This window comes from Anastrepha ludens, chromosome 2, assembly GCF_028408465.1.
Source record: "Anastrepha ludens isolate Willacy chromosome 2, idAnaLude1.1, whole genome shotgun sequence".
In the NCBI taxonomy this organism is placed as follows: Eukaryota; Metazoa; Arthropoda; class Insecta; order Diptera; family Tephritidae; genus Anastrepha; species Anastrepha ludens.
The window spans coordinates 85,187,271-85,210,611 of NC_071498.1; the positions used below are offsets into that span (position 1 = coordinate 85,187,271).

General features: G+C 34.9%; 1 protein-coding gene across 3 annotated transcripts in view; it reads left to right on the forward strand.

Annotated features, from left to right (window-relative positions):
• The window catches only part of LOC128871998 (patj homolog), a 102,486-nt gene extending 85,405 nt beyond the window's left edge, over positions 1–17,081 (forward strand). For all 3 annotated transcript variants that reach the window (XM_054114244.1, XM_054114245.1, XM_054114246.1), the window contains one exon: positions 16,429–17,081. The gene's annotated coding sequence lies outside the window, so the exon portion shown is untranslated. The remainder of the gene's footprint in view (positions 1–16,428) is intronic.
• Positions 17,082–23,341: the final 6,260 nt, after the last annotated feature.

Sequence of the window (23,341 nt, forward strand, 5' to 3'; positions counted from 1 at the left end):
AATATTAATATGAAAAGCGCCATAGATAATATGTTGGTCATAATCGGGAAGTGTATTTAGGTAGTATTAGTTCAAACAAAAGGAAATAATTTAAGCGAAAATATTTACTATAAAATAGGATTTCCATAAATCATTTAACACTCCGTTTACAGATGATTTTGCCTTGTCGTTTTTAATTTAAATTATATTTCGGTAATACTAAACTTCATGGAATATCATATAACTTTCTGAAAATGTAATAGGTAAACCAATACAAGTATTATATATTTAAGAATATGGTGCTAAATAGGTATCTCTCTAAAAAAATTGTCTACGGCAGGGTTTGGAGTGAGTGTAAATTTTAAACTTCCTGGAAAATATTTATTAATATACATTTTCGCTTTTTGTCAGTGTCTTTCATTAAGTGGATTTTCGAAAAATCAAGCGAAGATACGCAACTAATTTCCCGCTGTTCGTCAATAGATGCCGCCAGCAATGTGTGCTAGTCGATTCTAACATAACTTAAACGTCATAAACCAAGCTTAGACATATGGTAAACAAACTGCTTCGACACATTAGTGATTTTGTTTTGGTATCATATACTTTTGATTTTGTGAAAATGTCTGATTTTGTGCCGAATCATCGTCATTTGCGGGAAATGTTGATTTTCCCCTTTCATTCCAAAAAAACGGCGGCTGAAGCGCATCGAGAGCCTCGAAAAGTTTATGGAGATGCAGCTTTAAGTGAAACAACGTGCCGAGATTGGTTCCGTCGCTTCAAAGACGGTGATTTTAATGTTGACGATTGTTCGTATGAAGGAAGGTCAAAAACCTTCGAAGACGCAAATCGATTTCCAAGCGATTGCACGCTTTGGGAGTGATTCAGAAACAGGGGACTGGGGTTCCTTATGAGTTAAAACCAAGGATGTTGAACGCCGTTTTTTCCCTTGTGAACCACAGCTCCAGTGGCAAAAAAGGAAGGGTTTTCTTCATCGCATCGTGACGGGTGATGAAAAATGGATTCATTACAGCAATCCAAAGAAAATAAAGTCATGGAGACTGCTTCTACGTCGTCACCTTAGCCGAATATTCACGCTGCGAAGGTTATGCTATGTATTTGGTGAGACCAAGTTGGTGTTATTTATAATGAACTGTTAAAATCAAGCGAACCCATCACCGGGGATGGGTATCGACTTCAATTGATACGATTGCGCCGAGCACTGCGCGAAAAGGAGCCGTAATACGCGGATAGGCATGAAAAAGTGATTCTACAGGATGACAAGCTCGGCCTCACGTTGCCAAACCTGTTACAACCAACCTGGAAGCACTAAAATGGGAAATCCAACCCCACCCGCCATATTCTCCAGATATTGCGATGGGATAAAGTAGTAGCCAGCGATGGGCAGTACTTTCAAGGGTTGACATGTAACCATTTTTTCCGAATAAAGTTGTATTTTCATCAAACAAACAGCGAGAACCTAGTTGCAGACTTAATATTTGGATGTACACGTTTTTGTAAAGCTTCCCAATAACTAAAAATACATACATTTTGTCTGCCTCGGCCGTTTTTCAAACTATAAGTGTCTCCAAGTTGGTGGAAAGAAGTGGTGTTTGGAAAAATTGTTGGCCTTGTGGATTCTGTGGCATCATATTGTCGATAAGCGTTTCATATGTCATCGGATTATTACCTCACCGACGGGATCTTCCGCGCTAGTAAAATAAACTGAAGAGCAAGGTGCATGTATGCACATATATATGTACGCGGTGTATTCAAACAGTAAGGGTATTTTACATTTTTTTTCTTTCAAAAAATATGTATTTATTTATTAATATCTATTTTGTGCCCTTCAAAGTAACCGATCTCTATTACACATTTTTGTGAACCCTTTTTCCACCCCTTGAACCACCACTGAATAAAAAGCGCTTTGGTCTTAGCTCCTCCCGCCATGCAGACTTAATCTCCACAATTGTGGTTAATTTAAGCCCTTTCATAAATATATTCAGTTTCGCGAACAAGAAAAAGTTGCACAGGGGCAAGTCTACTAAGTACGGGGGTTAAAGTAAGATTGCGGTGCTATTTTTTGTCAAAAGCTTAGATTTTTTTATCTAGACTCCCTTGTCCCGGTAATACCGGGAGCAGTCAATCTTAAAGGTAAATCGAAAGAGGGGGATGTGTTCATTCCTTGATTTCCTATGATACACACGAACATGCATTTTTTCAAATGTTTTATTTTTTTGCTTGTGGTTACACCACAAAGAGCTGTTTGATCTTCATTCAATTCTAAACTTTCACACTGGGAAAAAATGAACGCAATGGATAAATAAATTTATATTATTTTACTTTTCTGTCCTTCACATCTATTTTCTTTGTTTAATTAAGCCCTGCAGGTAATAGAAGAGAAAACAGCTGTCGTTTAGTTCACTGTAAGGAGGGAACCCCTAAAATTTTGTCTGAATATGTAATGGTTTTTTTTTTTCTTTTTACAAACCTCTCTGAATCTATTTCATGGAAACTTTTGATAGGAGTATCCATTGAAAAATCGCCATTACATTAGAATAAAACAAACATTTTTTTTTAGCACAAACACAGCCTTGGAACTAAAGTATAAATATTACTCAAATACGTGTAACTATCCTTCGCATTCACCTCATCGATTTGAGATTGTCTTAACCAGTTTCCGTTCAATCTAGGGGAGTTTTTGTATAAATATTTAATTTTATAGAATTAATAAATAATATTTAGAAACCAATTTAACTTATTTATTAACCGTTTTCATTCTAAAGCTGTAGAAAAATAATCCTATGTTGTACATTTAGCTGAAAATGTGAAAGCTGTCAATAATTGAATGAAAAACTAGATATCATTCACTGTCGTCGCACGCGATAAAAACTTATCGCTTTTTCAGTGTTGCGACTACAAATATAAACAAAAATAAAAACGGGTCATAAGTGCAATTTTTCGGAATATGTCGACTCCAATTTCATCTAGTTGGAAGAGGAATATATTCGGCAGTTCTCCTCCTTCATACATAAATAAAAAAATTGGAGAAAAATGGTTCCTGTATGTGGGATGTGAGTAAAACGCGACAAATGAATAACTAATTTTATATAATAAGTGTTTTATGCAGATATGTTTATACGTAAATCTTTCTGCTCTTGGAGTTTCTTTTCCAACCAGGTATTTACGCATTTGTTTTATATCGCTCTTAGAGGCAATTGTTTGCATTTAACCATTTGTTTCTGGTTTTCTGAGTACTTCCCTTATATAATTTTAATTCCGTTCAACCCAGTAAAGCCATTGCTTTTTCACAACAGCAATGCATATGCATGTAACTGTAGTATTTGCGTATTAAGTGTTAATACCTATTATACAACTTACTCATGCACACATGCACTGGCGTTGCCGCAGGAACTCCATAAGGGGTAAACCTACTTCGCCCAATAACTGCTTTCCATTCGGCAATTATAACCTCGCTTAAGGTCGGCTCTACTTATAATTATTAATGGCTATCGCGCCGGCTCTGCTAGCTTTAGATGAATTTTATTATGTATGAGAAAAGTAAAGTAAAGTTATAAGAAGGGTAAATTACATCTAAGTTTTTAGATTAGGGTTTCCAAGTATACTCACTCGTATATGGAAATACTTGATATGCATAATATGTTTACACAATCGCAAACAAAAGCGTGATTACTTACCAATTTGTATCTACTTTTTCCTTCATGCACACAAGTCCAAGTCTTCATGCTCGCTGGTTCATGTTCCATTTCCGAAGCTCAAATTTATTTATGACTTTCAATAATTCTGTACCTTTAGGCTATCTTAAAACTATGTATGCTATCTATGCTGCTGTGGCAATGATGAGACAAATCAAAAATGTTCATCCCAGCATTAAAAATGTTTGTTGAGCAGTGACTTAAAGAAATTTTCTCAAATTGATGGCAATATTGACGGAATGGTTCAAAAGTAATGAATCTGGGGTTCTGTTAGCCGGTTTCTAATGTTAAATATTGGAAAAGAAAGGGATTTTAAACTTCTCCTTCTTGGATTGCGGAGGATTACAGGCCGATTGGAGGTATGGATAATAGTAATGAATAAATAGAGGTTGGTTATTTCTGGGTATCCGAAAAATGCAGTATAAATATATAAAGGTTTAAAAAATGTTTTTGGCAGTACACATTCCTTGTAGGAAACTTTAGCACAACGATAGCTGTGTGCGATGCTGCATTAAGCTCTTTTGGGACCAGTCATGCCGCGACGCCTTTAATGCCCAAAATATCAGTGGTAATGTTGTGAAAGGCCTTAACAGATAAGTTCAGCTCTGAAGGCAATTCTTTACCTCTGATATTTTAATGTTTCCCTCGATCGTAGAGATTGAAGGTCGATCGAAACGAGGAAAAATAATTATCACCCTCTTTGAAAGCATGTCTTTTTAACATGAACGATTTACCGTATACCTTTCTCTAAATTTCCAGTAATTTTGTACACGAAATTTTATTTGAAATATAAAATTTTAGGTGAACTCTTTATGCAAATAATTTTCCCATATTAAAAATCGCAGAGCACTCAAAAGTATATGCCAACCAATGTCAATACATTATGTTCCAGATTGCGGTGAAATTGCGCATGGGTACTTGTAACAGTGGCACAAACTTACAGAAAACAAATTGTGACGATATACAGGGTGGCTGATGAAAGCCGCTACCAAAAAAAAATTTAATAACTTGTTTTCTTTTTAAGTTATCTGTTCCATTTTTGTTTTAATTTGCAGATTGATCTTTAAAATTTATGAAAATGGATAACTGTGACACGCAAACAAGAATTTGGATAGTCCGCCGCTATCACGCACTGGAGTCCGTAGTTTTGGTACAGAGAGAGTACAGGCGGATGTTTGGCGGCGATCCCCCGAGCAGATGGACCATAATGAGACTGGTGAATAATTTTGCTGAGCAAGGAACAGTCGCAAGAAGGCCTTATCATCGAAACCCACCAGTTTGGACGGAGGAAACGATCGCTGCTGTAGCTGCAGCTATACAAAGCAATCCAAGGGTTTCAACAAGAAGCTTATCTGCTCAACTTGGTGTCAGCCGACAGTCTTTGCAAACAATAATGCACAAAGATTTAGACTTATTTCCCTACAAAATTCAAATGGTTAACAAACTGAATGCAGCAGACTTGCCGATTCGCTGGGAATTTTGCCAGAAGATCCTGCAAATGGTGGAAGAAGACCAAAACATGTTAAACTGCCTTTTCATGTCTGGTGAGGCCCATTTCGATTTAAACGGAATTGTGAACAAACAAAATTGTCGAATATGGAGTACTTCTAACCCACAGATACTCCACGAGACGGAATTGCATCCTCTTCGCGTGACAGTGTGGTGTGCGGTTTCTTCACGCTGTATTGTCGGGCCTTATTTTTTTGAAGAAAATGGTCACACCGTTACGGTTACTGGAGACCGTTATTTGAAAATGCTGAAAGAATTTTTCTATCCAGAACTACGCCGAAAGAGAATTCCTTTCAACTCTGTGTGGTTTCAACAAGATGGGGCAACGTCTCACATAGCCCAGACTGTTATGACAGAGTTGCGACGAAAATTTCCCAATAAACTGATTTCAAGAAACTCCGAATTTCGTTGGCCCCCCAGGTCGCCTGACCTTACTGCACCTGACTTTTTCTTGTGGGGTTTATGTAAACAAGAAGTTTATAAAACAAAGCCAATAAATTTGGATGAACTAAAACAATCCATTCGGGCAACAATTGCGGCTATTCCTGTCGCAACTCTCAAAGCAGCAATGAACAACTTTTTACTAAGATGCCGCACTTGTGTCAACGAGCATGGGGGGCATTTAAATTCAATTATTTTTAAAACTAGTTAAGCTACATTTAATAAAATTTAATGACCTTCGACTTGAAAAAAAAATAAATGAATGCCATACATTAAAAAAAAAGTTATTGGAGTTTCTTAATGTAGCAAAATTCATCAGCCACCCTGTATTTTAGGCGAAGCTTTCAAATGATAAATTCTGAGTACCTTTAACATAGAATATTTAAATAATAGAACAAGTTTTAAAAATTCGAAAAAAATTATAAGCAGACTTAGTGGAGAAGAATTCTTCTTCTTCTTAAATGGCGCGATAACCGCTTACGCAATTTTGAACGAGTTTAATAAAGCAAGCCACTCGTTTTTTTCTCGTGCGAACCGGCCCCAATTGGACACACCAAAAGAAGCCAAGTCCTTCTCCACCTGATCTTTCCAACACTAAGGAGGCCTAACTCTTCCTCTGTTACTACCAGCTGATACCGCATCGAATACTTTCAGAGCCTGAGTGTTTGTATCCATTCGGACGACATGACCCAGCCAGCGTAACCACTGGATCCTTATTCGCTGCGCTATGTATATGTATATGTCGTCGTAAAGGTCACACAGCTCATCGTTCCATAGCCTGCGATATTCGGCGTTGCCAACGTGCAAAGGTCCAAAAATCCTACGCAGAATCTTTCTCTCAAACACTCCAAGCGTCGCTTCATCGGATGTTGTCATCGTCCACGCTTTTGCGCCATACGTTAGGACGGGCATGATGAGAGTCTTGTAGAGTGTTAGTTTTGTTCGTCGAGAGAGGACTTTACTGCTCAATTGCCTACTTCGTCCAAAGTAGCACTTGTTGGCAAGAGAGATTCTACGTTGGATTTCCATGCTGACATTTCGAAGAGCAATATTTTCCCCAAGCTAAGATTATTCGTCCTGTACTGAGAGTAATTTAATATAGTTACCAGATTTTAGTGATATATAGAAAATTGGACTGATAAGCAGGCAAGGTTATCGCACAATTTTTAAGCGAATTATGTAGGTAATTTTACAGGTTACCACCGAGGAAAAGCTTCCGTATGTTCCGAAGACCTTTTGAGAATGCATGCATTTATGAATTACTTTTGTTGTACTATTGTAGTATTTACATGTTTTCGAACTTCCAGTAATCATGAATAGAGGACTAGAGCTTCCAAAGAAAACCCCCCTTCATGGACTCTGATCGTCTGCCTCTGCATATACATATTCATACTTATACATAAACAAAGATTTATTTGTGCATAAGTGAGTGCTTCCACATAATTGCGTATATGAATCCTTTTTCTTCGCCTTATTACGGTTATTTTTTTTATCAGCAAACTATTGTTTTAATCCTTTTCCCTTGCTGTGCGTGAGTTTCTGTGTGGGTATGTTTTGAAAATGAAAAATTCATGTTTCACGCCAAATAGTCAAGCGCCACAAAAACAGCTGAGATGCTGCACAGTCGACGGAGAAAGTGTCCTTGTACTGACATTAAAAACCGCATTAAAAGCCATAAAAAGCAAATCAAATGAAAAGCAAATAAAACTGAGCGTGAGCTGTACAAAAATGCAATGCATAATGAGAAAGTAAGAAAATTTTAGCAAGGGATATTTGCCGACAAAGCCCTGCTGGTGTTGCTGTTGTTGGGCTTAAGGATATAATGAGTCGTAGTGAGTGCGGAAAAGGAAAACTGAAATAATATGCAGATAGCCGGGCGAAAGAGACTTTTGAAATTCTAGAGCAATGGAAATACCGCTCGAAAAGTAGAGCTCGAATGAAAGTAGTCGTTGGGCAAATGCACATGTGGTTTAGGAGATCACAAAAATTTGCATACGTACTTACGTACATATATAAGCTCCACAGCTATGCAACGTGAATGTTTCTTAACCACAAAATGTTATGCAAATGCAGCCTGGAACCATGAGACCCTTGAAGGAAATGTATATACATATACTTATGGTCATTAAAATAGATACGGCCCACGTTTTTATGGAAAATGCAAGATTTTTCAATTAAAAATAACTTTTATTATATTATATGTGGTTTTTATTTCATAGATTAATATAAAAATATTAATAATATTTCGATGATCTTTTAAAAATTAAATTAGTGACAAATACGAACGAAATAGAAATAGGCACGATACAAAGAAACTTAGTGATCTTATTAAAAAAAATTTTAAATTATTGAAGTTTTATCAATAACCACTGTGCTCACCTTGATTTTAAATTACTTTTTGTATTCGATTTGGCATAGAATTGCTAATCCTCAGGCAGGTTTCTGTGGGAGTGGAATACCTTAGTTCTTTGATTTTTTGCCATAAATCATCCTCGTTTTTTAATGTTTCCTTCCCAATTCGCCTCTTTAAAACTTCTCAAAGGTTTCCAATGGGACTTGGGCTTGGCCAATTCAAAACTTTACCATTATTTTGTAAAACCCATTCCCGTACTACCGTTGAGGAGTGTTCTAGGTCATTATCTTGCATAAAAAGTCACCAATGGGGCATATTCTGCTCAACAAATAGTAGCATCACTTCTTGAAGTATGTCTTTGTAAATAAATTTGTCCATTTTATTGGTTATAGCAACAGAAGAATCCGCAAACATTTATATTGTCGCCACCGTGCTTGATTTTTTTTTCGGGCCGCGGTGAAAACTCTTGTCCTTTAGGACATCAGACATTTCACCCTTCATCATTTTAAAAGAAATTTATTTTTGTTTCATCGCTCCAAAGTTTGTTACATTATTTTTCCATATCTTCGGATCTACACCATAATTTGCACTGCTGGAATTTATTTATTAATTCGGTTCAATATTTTAATGTGTGATTCTTGGATAGGTCAAGCTTTACTTTTATTATCTGGGTTGACTATATTTATAGCTTTTTATCTTCTCTAAATTTGCTTACTTAAACATTTTGTTCATGCTGTACAATCACGTTAATACTATGTTGTTGATTTCAGCTACAATGGCCTTTGATGCCTTAAGAGGATCTCTCTTGGCAATAGTCACAATTAAATTATCAGTAGTGATAGCCGTTTTCTTTTCGCCACCATGGCGTTCTGTGGATTCTTTCGGCTTAAGGTCATTTACAATAAAATTCTTGTCCAAGTGACTCAGCGGCAAATTTGTACGATTACTTTGTTTTCGAAGATTGACAACAAGCCTCCGCTCCACAACTGTACAATGCCGCGCATGACCGATCGACGAAAGAAATTCATATTTATTATTAAATATTAAATGGACTATTTAATTTGCTACTTACGTTACATTCAATATTTTTCACTTATATAATTAGCTAAAATGCAGTTATTCACGAAGAACCTAATTTAGTGGTCACGCTAAATTGCAGTTTATGAACATAACCGAGTCTGTACAACTAATATAATACAACAGATATTTGAAATTCACAACGAAGCAATAATGCCATTAATAAAAAAAGCGAAATTTCAATAAGAGCTTTAAATTTTTCCGAGCGGCACATGGAAATCGATAGATGAAGGCAGCGTACCCATTTGAATGACCATATGTGTACCCGTATATTTAAGAAAATGTAGCACAAAATAATACCAGTCTGCGACGTACTACCAAATATTGGTTGCTTTTAGGCGCTTTTTGTACTAATACATTTTTTATTATATTATGATGCTCTTCTGTGCCCACTAGTTTTCGGAATAGCAAATTATGACAGTTATTTTATAAATTCAGTTACATGGCCGTAAGCCTTACCAAGTGCTGTGTTCTCTTATTCTACACAATGTCGGTTTGGGTTAGTGCTGCAATTTGGGTTACCAGCCGTCTGTATAATTTATTTACGAAATTCACTTATCCCATATGCCAAGAGATAAATGCCACTCAGCGGAAGAAAGAGTAAAAGAGGGGTATGTCCCGTTACAAACTTATGCCTTTCTGAACGTCTCCACTTAGACTTTTACATAAGGAAATATTTACTTTAAACTGTTGATGCTTTAAAAGCATGAAAGAATTGTATAGTGCATTGAATTATTTTTCGGGTTTATATTTTCAAACTGACTGCGACGATATTTGGCTGCAAGCCAATTTATACATTTGCGAATCAAACGCACATACACACGCGGTCGAGCAGCTGTTACTAACTGATAAAACGAAGAACAAACTTACTTTTTGTACATATTACATTTTATATATATATGTATCTACATTAGGGTCCTAGCAGATTCGTATTCTACAGCTCTAAAGTCAATTTCTAGACAAAAACATTTTATTGGAAGCTATCTTTAGTTTATATGAAGTTAATGTGAAACTTAATATAAGCTCAAATACTTAATATAAGCTCAATTATTATGAATGAATTTTTTTAATAAAATTTTTTCCTTCGGAATTTTTGGCAACAAGATTTTATTATTGACATCTATTTCTTTATTTGAGGAACCCAAGAATGCTAATTATTGTAGTTGTTTAATATTGGAGAAGGAAAAGTGAAGAGTTGTTTGTAATTTTATTATGCGTAAATGAAACTAAACCCTGGGAAAACCTCAAAAATAATTAATTTTTACAATATTTCAAAAGTCTATTTTTATATTTTATTTCTTATCATAGATTTTCTTTCTTTTTAATTTCGACGTATTTTCAATAATTTGGTTTTAGATCCAATTTACTTTCAACATTTCGCGCCTTGGTGTGATAAAAATCGCCTTCACCTAAATTTCAGGAAATGTTTTCAGATAACGTCTAGTCAGTTATTTGATGCCTCATATTTAATTAACTCCTTGCCGTGCCATTTAGCTCGACGACACTCGGGCCCAAGGGTTACGCGTCAACGCGTGGTAAACAATTCAGAATAATATAAACTATTTTGTAACAGCAATTATGAGACTCGTTACTAACTCTGGCGGCGCAAAGATAGAAACTAGCATTCAATGCCGACCCAGGCTTGTGATGTTTATGTTTGATCCGACTATCTGTACACGACCTCGGCTCATGATATTTACGTTTGGCTCGATGATCTATTCACGAGCCTAGCTCGTCAATTCATATTTGGGGCAAAATTTTCACCATCGTTAACACACGGCAAGGGGTTAAGGAATTTTGCCTCACTATTATGAATGAAGGTTCGGATCTGGGTGTAGCCTTTGATTCAAAATTAATATTTCTGAGTAATTTAAAATTTATAATTTGGTTTCTATAGGGTTGGGGTATAAATTTACAACGATTTATTTGCTGTTTAGCAAAGGGTAAGTATTCATTCGATAGAACTCTTTCTGCTGTGTTAATTACATTTTTGAGTTATTTATTTTTTTATTAGTTTTGATGTTTAGAAATGGAATTCCCAGGAGGCAAAAATCAACATTTTCGATACCTGCTCTTTTTTGCTTTTCATCGAGATCAAAAAGCCGCCGAAGCAGCTTGGGACATTTGTACATGTATGGAGTGCTTTTTGTACCGAATCATCACGGAATATGAGAAATGGTGCCTATATCTCAATATGAAGCAAATAAAGGAGTGAAGTCAGTATATTTCCTACCTGCTCTTTAAATTTTTCGGTTTGGTTACTAGCACCATTTCTCAGCTGAATCAGAAGTTCTCCTTTCGCCGTTCTTCTGATTTTGTTGGCGCTTTCCCCTAACACTTTCAGCTCAGGTTTGCTTTAATTGCTTTTAAGATATCGGCATTTTACTTCGCCCCGGTTTTGTAAATGGTTAATGCGTCAAGACGTCCTTGTGCTAGTTTGCGCGATCTCTTGACTGTGTTTTTGCGTTACACAAGCCGCTAGTCATTTATCACAGCATGGTTCTCTGTACGCTGTTCGCAGTGCCGGATTTACACAAAATGCCGCCCTGTGCACCATGAAGAATGCCGCCTTAATTTTTTAAATTTGTGTGTGCGTGTTTGTATTATAGTAGAGAAAATAGTCGTTACACAATAAACAGAAAATGAACGTTCTGCACTGCAGTTTGTTGACGCTAATGTGTTAAGGTAGTAGTCTGGTAACTTATTTTGAAAATTTCGAATTTCGGTTTTTTACATATTTTGAAAGTGCGATATATTGGTAATATACTGTACAAATCTTAGACCGAAATTCGAAATATTGACGAAATTATAGCACATACATGAGAGCGGCTCGTACTTGCGCGCGCTAAGCCGCTAAAACTTTAAACGCGTTTTTCTCAAAACAACGTTTTTCCGGATGGCCGTCGTGAAAACAAATTTTCTATCTAATGGATTGAGCTGAAATTTAGATATGTTTTTCTACACATCAATAGTTCTGGCGGGTAGTAGATTTAATTTATTTCGTCCCTAACTTTCCATTTTTTAGTCCGATTTCCACTTTAAAAAAAAGGCAATTTTCTTACGAAGTGAGAATTGTTATTATGTTATTGTTAATATGTTATTTTTTGTCAAAATCATTTGATCTTACTACCCGCCAGAACGACAAGCACACTGATTAATAAGCAATTTGTTTTTTCTGTTTCAGATGACCACAAGTGACGAAATCACGCCGGCCAGCCACTATACCTCTTTTTTCAAAAAAAAAAGCCGCTTGCTGCAGTGTACAAAAATAGTATCAAAACATTAAAATAAAAAAAAAAAAATTTTTTGTATACCTTCTGATACCTTTAATAACATATCAGAAAATCAAACCGATTGAATTTTATTTTCCCTTCCAAAAAATGTCCCAAACATGCCCTTAAAAAACGTGTAAGTTACCAGACTACTATGCGATATGCTATCTCCACATTTGGAAACTCAGTGTATAACTCGTTCGTCCGCAGAAGTTACAGAAGGTCGGATGGCGAGTTACGTTCTATTTTTCATTCAGAACAGTACGCGTGAAAATGAATCATTTCGTCAGTGAATGAAATCTCAAGGTCTGAAGTATAAGCTTTTCTCAAATATTCCGATCTTTCACGAAGCTCTTTGAAATTCAAACCTCAAAAATCAGTAATCACTGAAAATTTCTCGTATAACCTTTCATATGCTTGGCTTCTCTTTCTTAATTCTGAATCAACGTTGTCTAGTACGATATTGAAGGTATTTACTCGAAAATTATCGCTTCCTGTCAACCGGTCAGCTTGTAACTTTCTTCTTCTTTTTCTCGAAATAGTCGTCTGATATTCTTGACCTCTGACATGTTCAACGCTTCTTTTCCATAAACTTCAAATTGCATTGCATACTACTTTTATTAGTCCACGATAGTCATTAACTACATCAGTAATGTTGATTTCAACTTTCTGTAATCTTTTACTAACCGCGAGGAATCGTGATAGTAAAAAATGCCAAAGTGCATGAATGTTATCTCAAGTCTCTCTAGTTAAATCCTCAGTACTCTAGCTTCTTGTCGCGTTATAGCATTCTCACTTACATCTTCCTTGAATAAGATCGGAGTTTGAATGATTTTGCCATAGTAGGGAAAGATAGTAGACAAAATATTTTGTTACATCAATACGGTTATCTATCTATTATTAAGAACATATGTTAATAAAAAAGCATTTGAATGCTTTTACAGTATGCACCTGCTTTCTAACCTTGTTTTAGAAGGACTGTCGGTTTTTAACAATTTAATATACAAAATCGAATGAGTGATCAATTTTTTCCTGCGCCACATTTGCGCTAACCGGACTCTCTCCAACTTCGAAATATTTTTTTTATTGCGAATAAAATCAATTTTTATGCCCTAGAGAAGTCAATGAATAAAAAACGCTCTGGCGGGTATTGTGGGCCACGTATTATATAACCATAGATAACGATTATTTCTGCGTGCACGAAGGTTTCTGAATATGGAATTGCAAACAAACTACTAATTACAACAATTACCATGAATCAACATTGTTTGATAAGTAATTCTCAAAATAACAGTTTTTGTCACTCGAATTATATATAATATAATATATTATATTTATAATATATGAAAAGAAGTACTTCATTTTTTCATACACACTAATGCATTCGAGAGATTTTACGTAATTTAAGTAAAAATGTTATTTTATACATTAAAACCATGGCGTTTTTCAATAAAAGGTTTGGTTTCTCACAATTTCCGACACTGTCGGGTAATGTGGGCCAAAACACTTTTTTTAGGAACGTATAATTAACGTTCAGAAATTAACTTTGCTATTCTTACAATTATTTCTCGCATAGATGAATGATTAAACTTTCACTAACTGTTAGAAACTAATTCGAGATGAGCTTCTTATTTTCTCCATAAGCGTTTTCCCTAAGGTGGCCCCTAATACCCGCCGCTCCTCGAGTATACATTTTTTTTTTTTTTCAATTTTCTTCTCCAAGTTTTGCCGCCCTTCTAGAATCTGCCGCCCTGTGCGCAGGCACCGTTGGCACTTAGTGTAAATCCGCCACTGGCTGTTCGTGCTATTCGCTTGTTGTCCCTTCAGTTTCTGCCGCTTTGCTAGGCTGCCTATTCACTCCACTACCTTGCTTGCCTACAGCAGCTTCCTGAGCTCTGCCATTTTTGGCATTTTTCCCCCTGCTTGACACGAGGCATGCCACCTGTCTGCACTTCCTTCGTGGTCTGCATTACCACTGTTGGTGCTACAGCGTCTTTGTTTATTGACGCCTGCTTATGCAGCTGCTGTATTTTATTTTCCAAGACTCTCATTGCCTGGTTCACATGCCGCTGTTCTGCCATCAAATCGATCAAGGATCGCACATTCTTGATGAATCATCCTCTGCCACCAAATATAATGGGTGTAGTTGGGCGTGTTGGCGATCTTGCCATTTTTTGGCTCCTCTTGAAGGGATCTTCCTCTTTCTCAGCATTCTCTGCTAATACGATTTCATTCTCGTTCTCATATCCGCTATTGCTGGTACTTCCGCTTTTCTTTCGCTATAGTTACTGCTTTTAGTTACAGCGTTGCAGGACGGGGACTATCGTGACATTAGCCCAGAAGCGATTTCAGTAAGGTGTCATCCGTACCAACTAAAGTCCTAGAATACCACGATAACCAGCCCATGTTAAACAAAATTCTCTACAATCACCAGTTCGCCATAATTAAGATCTTACTGGTTTCGATATTGTTGGGGTTTTTTTATTTGTTTTGCTCAGCCTATTGCCGTAATACTAACAGACTGAGCTGTGGATTTTAGTCGCCTCCTACGCCAGTCATCCCTTATCGCAGGCAAATTCTAACCCCGAACCCGCTGGGGGCCTACAAGAGATACACCAAAGCCGAGAGTCAAGCCGGATCTTCATCCAAAGAAGATCATGATATGTGTTTGGTGAAACTGGAAGGGCATGGTGCACTGGGAAATGCTCGAAAAGAATACCACGGTCAGCAAGGAGTTCTACATTGCACGGCTAGACCGCGTGAATGAGGCTATTCGACTGAAAAGATCTGATCGACATTGTCAAACCATACTTTTTCGCGGCAACTCCACTCCCCAAAATAAATGAAAACTTGTTCAAGCTGTCTGCCCAAGTGTGGGGTTATACATTATCGGATCAGGTCCACAAACTGCAAATATACCTCATAAAACGGATCCTAAGTGCATCACGCATATACTTAGACCAAATAAAGTGATCAACCTATAAAATATTGGAGATATCTCAATGATTTTCAAAGTTTCTGCAATCTAAACGAAGAAAAAAATTTGTAATTAGTATTTTATGGAAGATGTTCTGTACTCGCTGAGTTTAGAAATATTTATTTAGAAATATCAGAATTAACAGAAAAAGAAATTATAAGTGCATTGCATGGAGCAAACGATGTAAGTGGGAGAAAAATTTTAGGTTTTTTGTATTCAGCTTTACTCCATAGAAATGAATTGATAGCTGACTTTCACTAATTAGTATTTAATTTATATTCATATAAGGAAAATGGCAGACGAGAAATGGTCATACCTTATTAATTGATACAATTATATTAAATAAATACATAAAACAACATGAGGCGTTTTGATACCCATAACTGCCTCTCTATTTTTTCATTAAATAAAGATAGCTTCTTTCAAAATTTAGGGTGGGCGATATTGACTTTAGAGCTATACTTTTGTGGACTTCTTTTATTAGAGTTATCTGTACATTCTGAATCAGCTAGGAACGATGCCAGAAAAACCGCTTCCATAAAACCCATTTTATCAATACTAGGCGAATTGGCACAGCTCTCCCATGAACTTCTAGCAAATGCAACCATATCAAATGTACAAACTATATATAACTTTCTCGTACTGTGTAACATAGCTCATTTAATTGAATATAGCTCATATAATAATATTTATACTTATATTATACTTTTACATATCTACATATATTCCTTATTTTGGACATAAGATCCAGCAAATATCATAATTAATACTAGTTTTTGTCCATTAGTTTTTAGTTTTTTAGTGCTGTTATTTTCTTTACTATTTTTTGGACATTTATATGCCTAAAATAAAACATGATTCTGATTCGTATTCCTTCCCTACAAATTGATCCGCCCTAATATAAATATATTTTTTTAAAAGTATGAGATTCCGGCTACGCTCTCAGTCTACTATAGGTGCTCACTATCTTTTCACTTTCCATTTTTCGCTCCTCCATTTCACTTATTTTCCTTTTATCTCCCCTTCAACTTGCAACTTTTTATTCTTAGCATTTATTTACTTTTTTCCTTCTGCCTCTATTTATTTATGTTTATTTTTGTTTTGCAGATTTCGTCGCATTTTCGCGAATTTAAGTCACAACGCTGCCAAAGCGCGGATGAGTTCACCTCACTTCACGATTATACCAATGCAAGCATCCCCCTTTTGAAGTGGCTAAGTAGCCGAATGCGATGCAAAATGGCGACTAGTAGCTGAAGGTTGAAGCGGAGGGCAGCGTAATGCAGAGGGATATGATTGGACAGAGCAACTATGAGGCTGCTGACAAAGTGAAGTGCTGTAAATATTTTGTTAGCGCAATAAATTACTTAACAAAATTAGTATGTACTTATAAGATTTAGTGCTAGGTAATTAGCTCTTAGCGAATTTGAAATAATAATCATTCTAGCAACAAGTAAATACGCAAAGGGTGGCCGTAAAAGTGCATATAACAAAACGGCAAAGTGGTACTAATAATTTCGTTGCAGATCAAGAAATGCTTTGCATGCTAATATAAGCGAATACACAGATTTCATCGTCACTGAATTCAAAATTATTATTTAGCTTTCAGTTCTTTGACTATTTATAGCAAACAATATTCGACACCTATTTACTATGTGACCCTATTTATTAAGTGATTTACAATTCTTTTGAATTTTGTTAGATAGCTAAATGGTAAAATGAAATAATATGAAATCGTATGAAATTAAATAAAAATATAATATAATAACATAAAAATTTAATTAAAGTAAAATTGTATTAAATACAATAAAGTAAAATAAAATAAGTAAATAAAAAAAATTTATAAAAATAAAGGAAAAAAATTACTTCAAATAAAAACATGAAACAAAGTAAAATGTTTTTAAATAAATAAAATAAATTAAAATAAAATAAATTAAAGTATAATCAAATAAAGAAATGAATTAAAATTAAATTAAATAAAACAAAGTAAATTAAAATGTAATGAAATAAATAAAATAAAAACAGAATCAATTAAATTAAAAAAAAAAATTATAACATGAAACAAAATAAAATGAAATGTATTTAAATAAATAAAATATAATGAATTAAAATATAATCAAATAAAATAAAGAAAAGTGAAATAAATGAAATAAAATAAAATAAAATAAATTAAATTAAATTAATTAAAATCTAATAAAATTGAATAAAACTGAATAAAATTGAATGAAATGAATGAAAAAAGAATAAAGTGAAGTAAAAAAAAATAAAACGAATTAATTGAACAAAAATAAATAAATTAATTAATATGAAATTAACTAATTTAAAATAAATAAAAAAACCAAATACAATAAAGAAACAATAAATGAAAATGAAAAAATGAACTGAAATAAAAAAAAAAAATAAACTAAAGGTGAGGAGTAAACTACTTTATACATCATTGAAGCCGCCGTCTTATAAATGGTATGACCAGCTTGCATGGACTGAAAAACTCTCCCTCGCTTGGAACCGTCGCCTATTCTGGAATATCATTACAATATTCTTATCTGTACACCCGGATCCAGATCGCGCTTTTTAATTCGAAATATGTTTTCCGCAGTTTTGCTGAAGTTTTCCCACATTTCCTCACTTTTTATCATTTTTCAAATAATATTTTCGGGAGTTATTTGGCCGACTGCGTTCTCTAATGGTCGCCATTTATGTTCCTAATGCGAGCATTTAAAGAGAGAGGGCTCAGCCTACATCACCATAGGAGTATATGCATTTAGAATGTTCAGTTCTCCCCATTTTTAACAAGTATTTCTATAAATATCCATGAATATCCAGAAAGCATTAGGGTTAAGTAAACATTTATTTAACCGGAGTTCCTACTGTACCACGTGTCACGTGTTTCATTACTCCAACGGTGCAGCCATAGTCTTAGCTTTTCTTTTTTCATTTCTCATTCTGTATTTTCGTACTGTCTCGTTCGTTCTTCCGTTTTTTTTTTTTATTTCCAGAACTTTTTTCTTCCGGGATGTAATAGGTCGATTGGTACTGATCCGAGTGTGTTGAGCTCAGTATAAAAGGATGGAGAGCGTGGTAACCTTCATTATTTTCCGTTTGTTTTCAGTTGGACCACAATTTACTGAGTAAGAATACCGTCAGATCTGTTTTCTTTCCTGTTTGTTTAATTTGGACCCAGAAAGTTAGTCAGGGACCCGGGCTTTCATCTAGGTACTTTTTTCTGGTTAGCGTCTCAGAACAGGTTTGCATGTATTATAGACTTCTACTAGGATGTGTCTATTAGTTAGGGTATTAGCTCCGATTTTTCAATGGTCATATCACCACTTGAAGCATAATCTAGATGGGTTTTCTGCGAGCTTTTTCAAAACATCGTGCAATAAAATATCATCTGCGTATCCCCATACCATCGGGCATTTCTATATTCAGCATTTTGTTATAACTATCAGTCATTTTGGTGCCGTGTAACCCTCGCATACTGAGGTGATTAAATACCATTTTTCCAATATTCATACTATTTCATCCGAGCCATATTCCTGCACGCAACAATTAGAACCTTATTGGTATCGATCCTGATGAGCTTTACGGCCTAGGTTTATTCAAGAAGAAGATTCTATTTTCTAATGTTACCGAAGGTTCTGGGATTTTATAACGTATTTTAGTTTATATTCTATCGCCTAACCCACTGAGAAAGAGCTCATAAATTAGAGTAAATTGAAACAATATCAAATAAAAGAAAAAAAACAAAATTAATAAAATAATATGAAATAGAATAAAACAAAGACAAAATAATTAAAATAAATTTAAACAGAATAAAGCAAACTTAAAAAAATAAAAGCAAATTTAACAAAGTACTAAAAAATATATGTAACATGAAATGAAGTAAATTAAAGTAAATTAAAATTAAATTAAAGTAAATACAAAAAAAATCCAAAGCGAACAATATAATTTCTTGCTATATTTTCTGGCTGACCTATAAAATACCATTTCACTTACGTGGTTTCTGTGATAAGTATGTAACTTCGTAGTCGCTCATCCTATTGGCCCAGTATTCGAAGTCTTTTCTGACGATTTTTGGCTCTATATCACAAATGTCTTGGTCTATAATCGCCCTAATGACGTGCGTAGTTTTATGGTTTTGTTCACATATTCAAAGGTTTTGGGGCCTAACGGAGTCTAGCTGGAGCTTCTCGGCAGTCGATGATACTACTACTGGAGTTAAAACATCAATTGGATGATGGAATGTGTAGCAGGGTACGTCTTCGAATACTGTTACCTTTTCCAAAGCCTTTTATTCATCATCATTTGCAGATTTATGGTGTCTTTGGCTTTAATCGCGCCACCTACCCACAAAGTGCCTCATTTCCAACGTATTAAACTCCTTTTAGACAGTATTCAAAAAATGCACCTAAGCTGCGTAAACATTTTATACGTGGCTTAATATGGAGAAATATAAGTTAACTCCATATTGGTGCAACTCTATAGTGTATAGCTTTCATCCTATTTTTTTATAATCGCTGTTATTTTAATGGAAGTTTAAAAAACTGTTAGTAACATGAGCTAACAGAGCGAAGCTGGTTGTAGTCCAGTCAGTAAACCTGTGATTTGTAGATAATTTACCGTAGCTGGTATTTTTCCTAGTTCAGTCATCTGATGAGACGGCGATTCTTAGAATACTTAGAACATCTGGCCCGCCTCCAGTAGGATGAATTATAAAGCCTCTGGTAAACCCTGTTTTTGAGAGATATTAATTTAAATGCATTACATACATAGTAATGCGGTCACGGTAACTGACCCAACTCGTACGTAACTATTATTCTGAAGTACGCAGGTTCGAGTCTCTGTGCATGAAACACCAAATGATGGAACAAGTTTTTTCTAATAGCGGGGCAGGCAATGTCAAACCTCCGAGTGTATTTCTGTCATGAAAAAGCTCCTTCTAAAACCCATAGGCCAAAAACTAGAAGGACCCTCCATTTGGGGAACAACCGCAAGATGCACGCCACGAATAGAAGGAAGGAGCCCGGCCAAACACCAGAAAAGAGTGTAAGCGCATCCAACTCTCTTTTTACACGGTTGTTTTTTACACGAGATTGATACACTAATAAACTTTGTACACGAAATTTTTGTTCTTGCGCAAATCTCAAAACAAATTTTTTTTTCTTAACAAAACGTAATTTCTAACAGATTGTCTATTTTTTGTGTAAGATGAGGGCAATAAGTACATTTTAGAACTAACCAAGCCCAACTGTACATTAAAATCTCCAAGTAATCTTTGGGTCTCGTCTAGCTGGATAACAAGTATTATACTAGGTGGTGCAAAATTAATCATTAAATTTTGTTTTTGAAATTTTTTTTTACTGATTTTAAGAACTATTTTGAGTGAGGGAAATCTTTATTCTGATATTTACATGCTGCATTGTTGTCTGTTTGTATACTACAACTGTGTATTTCACAAGTGTCAAATAGGACGCGGTAGGGTGATAAATTTTGCGCCACTTTGTATAAATAACTCGAGAAAGCAAAAAACATTGCTAATTTGAATAAAACCCGACAGATGGACTGCTAATATCTGGCATAGAATCTGACATACCTGCTGATAATAGCTTTTTTGATCCAGTCCGTAATAAACGTACACGTCTGCTATCAAGTAGTTCCAAAATTGATTTCGATTTGAGTGTTTATCTGTTTTGTACTTATGGATTGAATTTTCACTGTAAACTAATCTAAATTTTTAGTTTGGTAAAAAAATTAATTGTTTGTTTATTATTATAATTTTTTCCTTTTATTATTTATATTATTGTGTTATTATTTTTTTTATTTATTTTTATTTCTGGGTGCTTTAAGACTAGTTTTTTATGCACTTTTGTGCGGTTTTGTGGCCCAAAAATCGAGAGTAGAAATTCATAAAAACGTGCTTTTGGATGTTTTCACTCCTACACTTCTCAGAAGCTTGACGTGATTGGCACTTTTAGATCCCAGAATCATAAGCAGCATTCAAAAATACATCAGCAACCATTCTCCTTTAAAAACAAACATGTGGGTCTCCAAATAATTATTCAAATGGCTTTCTACATCATGAAATACGAGTATTTTTGCACTTCTTTTGGTCTTAAGAATGGCTTTGTGTTTCAGTAAATGTTGGTTGGTAAACTTTTTAGCGAGAATTTAAATATAAATACATTTTTTTTTTAATTGCTAGAAGCTCTTGCCTGAAGCTTTGGTGCCTCAACAACGCTCGTCTTCAACTAAAGCCTTGGATGGAGGTCAAGGCCTTAAGTGGTCGAATGTCTGTATTATACGAGTATGCATATCAAACCTTACCGTATGGAAGGAAATGAAAGTTTATATAAAATTATATACATAGGTACTTATAGTCTAAGTTGAATTTTATTGCTTTTCGCCCCTAAGATTTTACATTTCAGATTTTATATGACTCCTCTATCATCCCATCATTTCCCATTCAAAAATTGAACCAGGCACAAAAAATACATTTAAACTAATTGCATTGCCTTGTAGATAACGAATGCGTAACGCTATTCGATTGTAATATAAACGAAATTCTTACAAATTAGCCCATATAAATAATTAAATACATATAATGAAAAAATAATCATTTAAGTAGCCACCTACTGTAAGTAGACACCGACGATTTGCATATTTGAAGCGTACGAGTAGTTCATCTAAAGCCAATTCATTAAAGCTCGAAATTGCACCCAACAATTAGTTAAATCAATAAAATGCTTTAACAGCTGCATACACTCAAGCGTAAATATGTATTAAGTGAGGAGCACAAACAAAAAAAGTGTGAAATATTGCACACATTCATATATTTAGAGCTTGTGATTATGTGTTGAATATTATATATAGAAAACAATTTAAAATTACGAATACCAATAGAATTAAACTCAAAAGGATTTGTGAAATTCGAATAATCAGAAAGCAAAACAAAAAATTCTGCGCATAAATCAGACGCATATTTCGATTAATCCATTTAAAATCAATAATAAAAATGTAAGTAATTGACTCTAAAAATTCACTGAACAATAGCATTAGTACTAGCAAAAAACTATCTACCATTTTCATAAAAACAACCTATAACTGAAAATAAATAAATCATCTATAAACAAAAACAAATGAGTTGAAAGAGAAGCTTAATAGTGATACTAATTTTAAAATGTCTAAAGTTTATAAAAACTATCTATAAATAGTTGTTTGGTGCGAACAAAAAACAAAAACAACACTACTCTTATGTATTATTGAATAATTAGTAATGAAAATGCGTTTTTGAACGCTCTGTAAACATACGAATACGCGCACACATCTTCATGCAAACACACATACACACATGAGCATATGAAATTGCTTCAAGCTACCATATAAACTAATTAAAATAAATATTAATTGGTAAAATGAAAATTAAATTGTGTTGTTGATTTAATTTAAATGGGGCATTAATTAAATTGCCACACGCATGCGCACACATACGAGTATAAATATTTATTAATATTAATCTGTTGTACAAAGTAAAGGGTGTTTTTTTAGGGGTTAGGTTTTCAAGATGAAATAAAACGTATATAATTTAATGTTATGGCCAAGAATTTAGCTTTATTATAAAGATAAGGGTTTGCCATTATGTTTTAAAAATGATTTCGGGCAAGTGGCCGCCGCGGCTGGCTCGAATAAATTCCAGCCGAGAGGCCCAATTTTCGACCATTTTTTGCAGCAATTGGGGCCGTATGTCAGCAATAACGCGCCGAATATTCTCTTCCAAGACGTCAATCGTCTCGGGCTTATCTGCGTAGACAAGCGACTTCACATAGCCCCACAAGAAATAGTCCAGCGGTGTTATATCGCACGATCTTTGAGGCCACGCCACAGGTCCACGGCGCGAGATAATGCGCTCACCAAAAGTTTCCTTCAATAAATCGATTGTTGCGTTGGCTGTATGGCATGTAGCGCCGTCTTGTTGGAACCAAAGGTCGTCCACATCAACATCGTCCAATTCAGGCTCGAAAAAGTC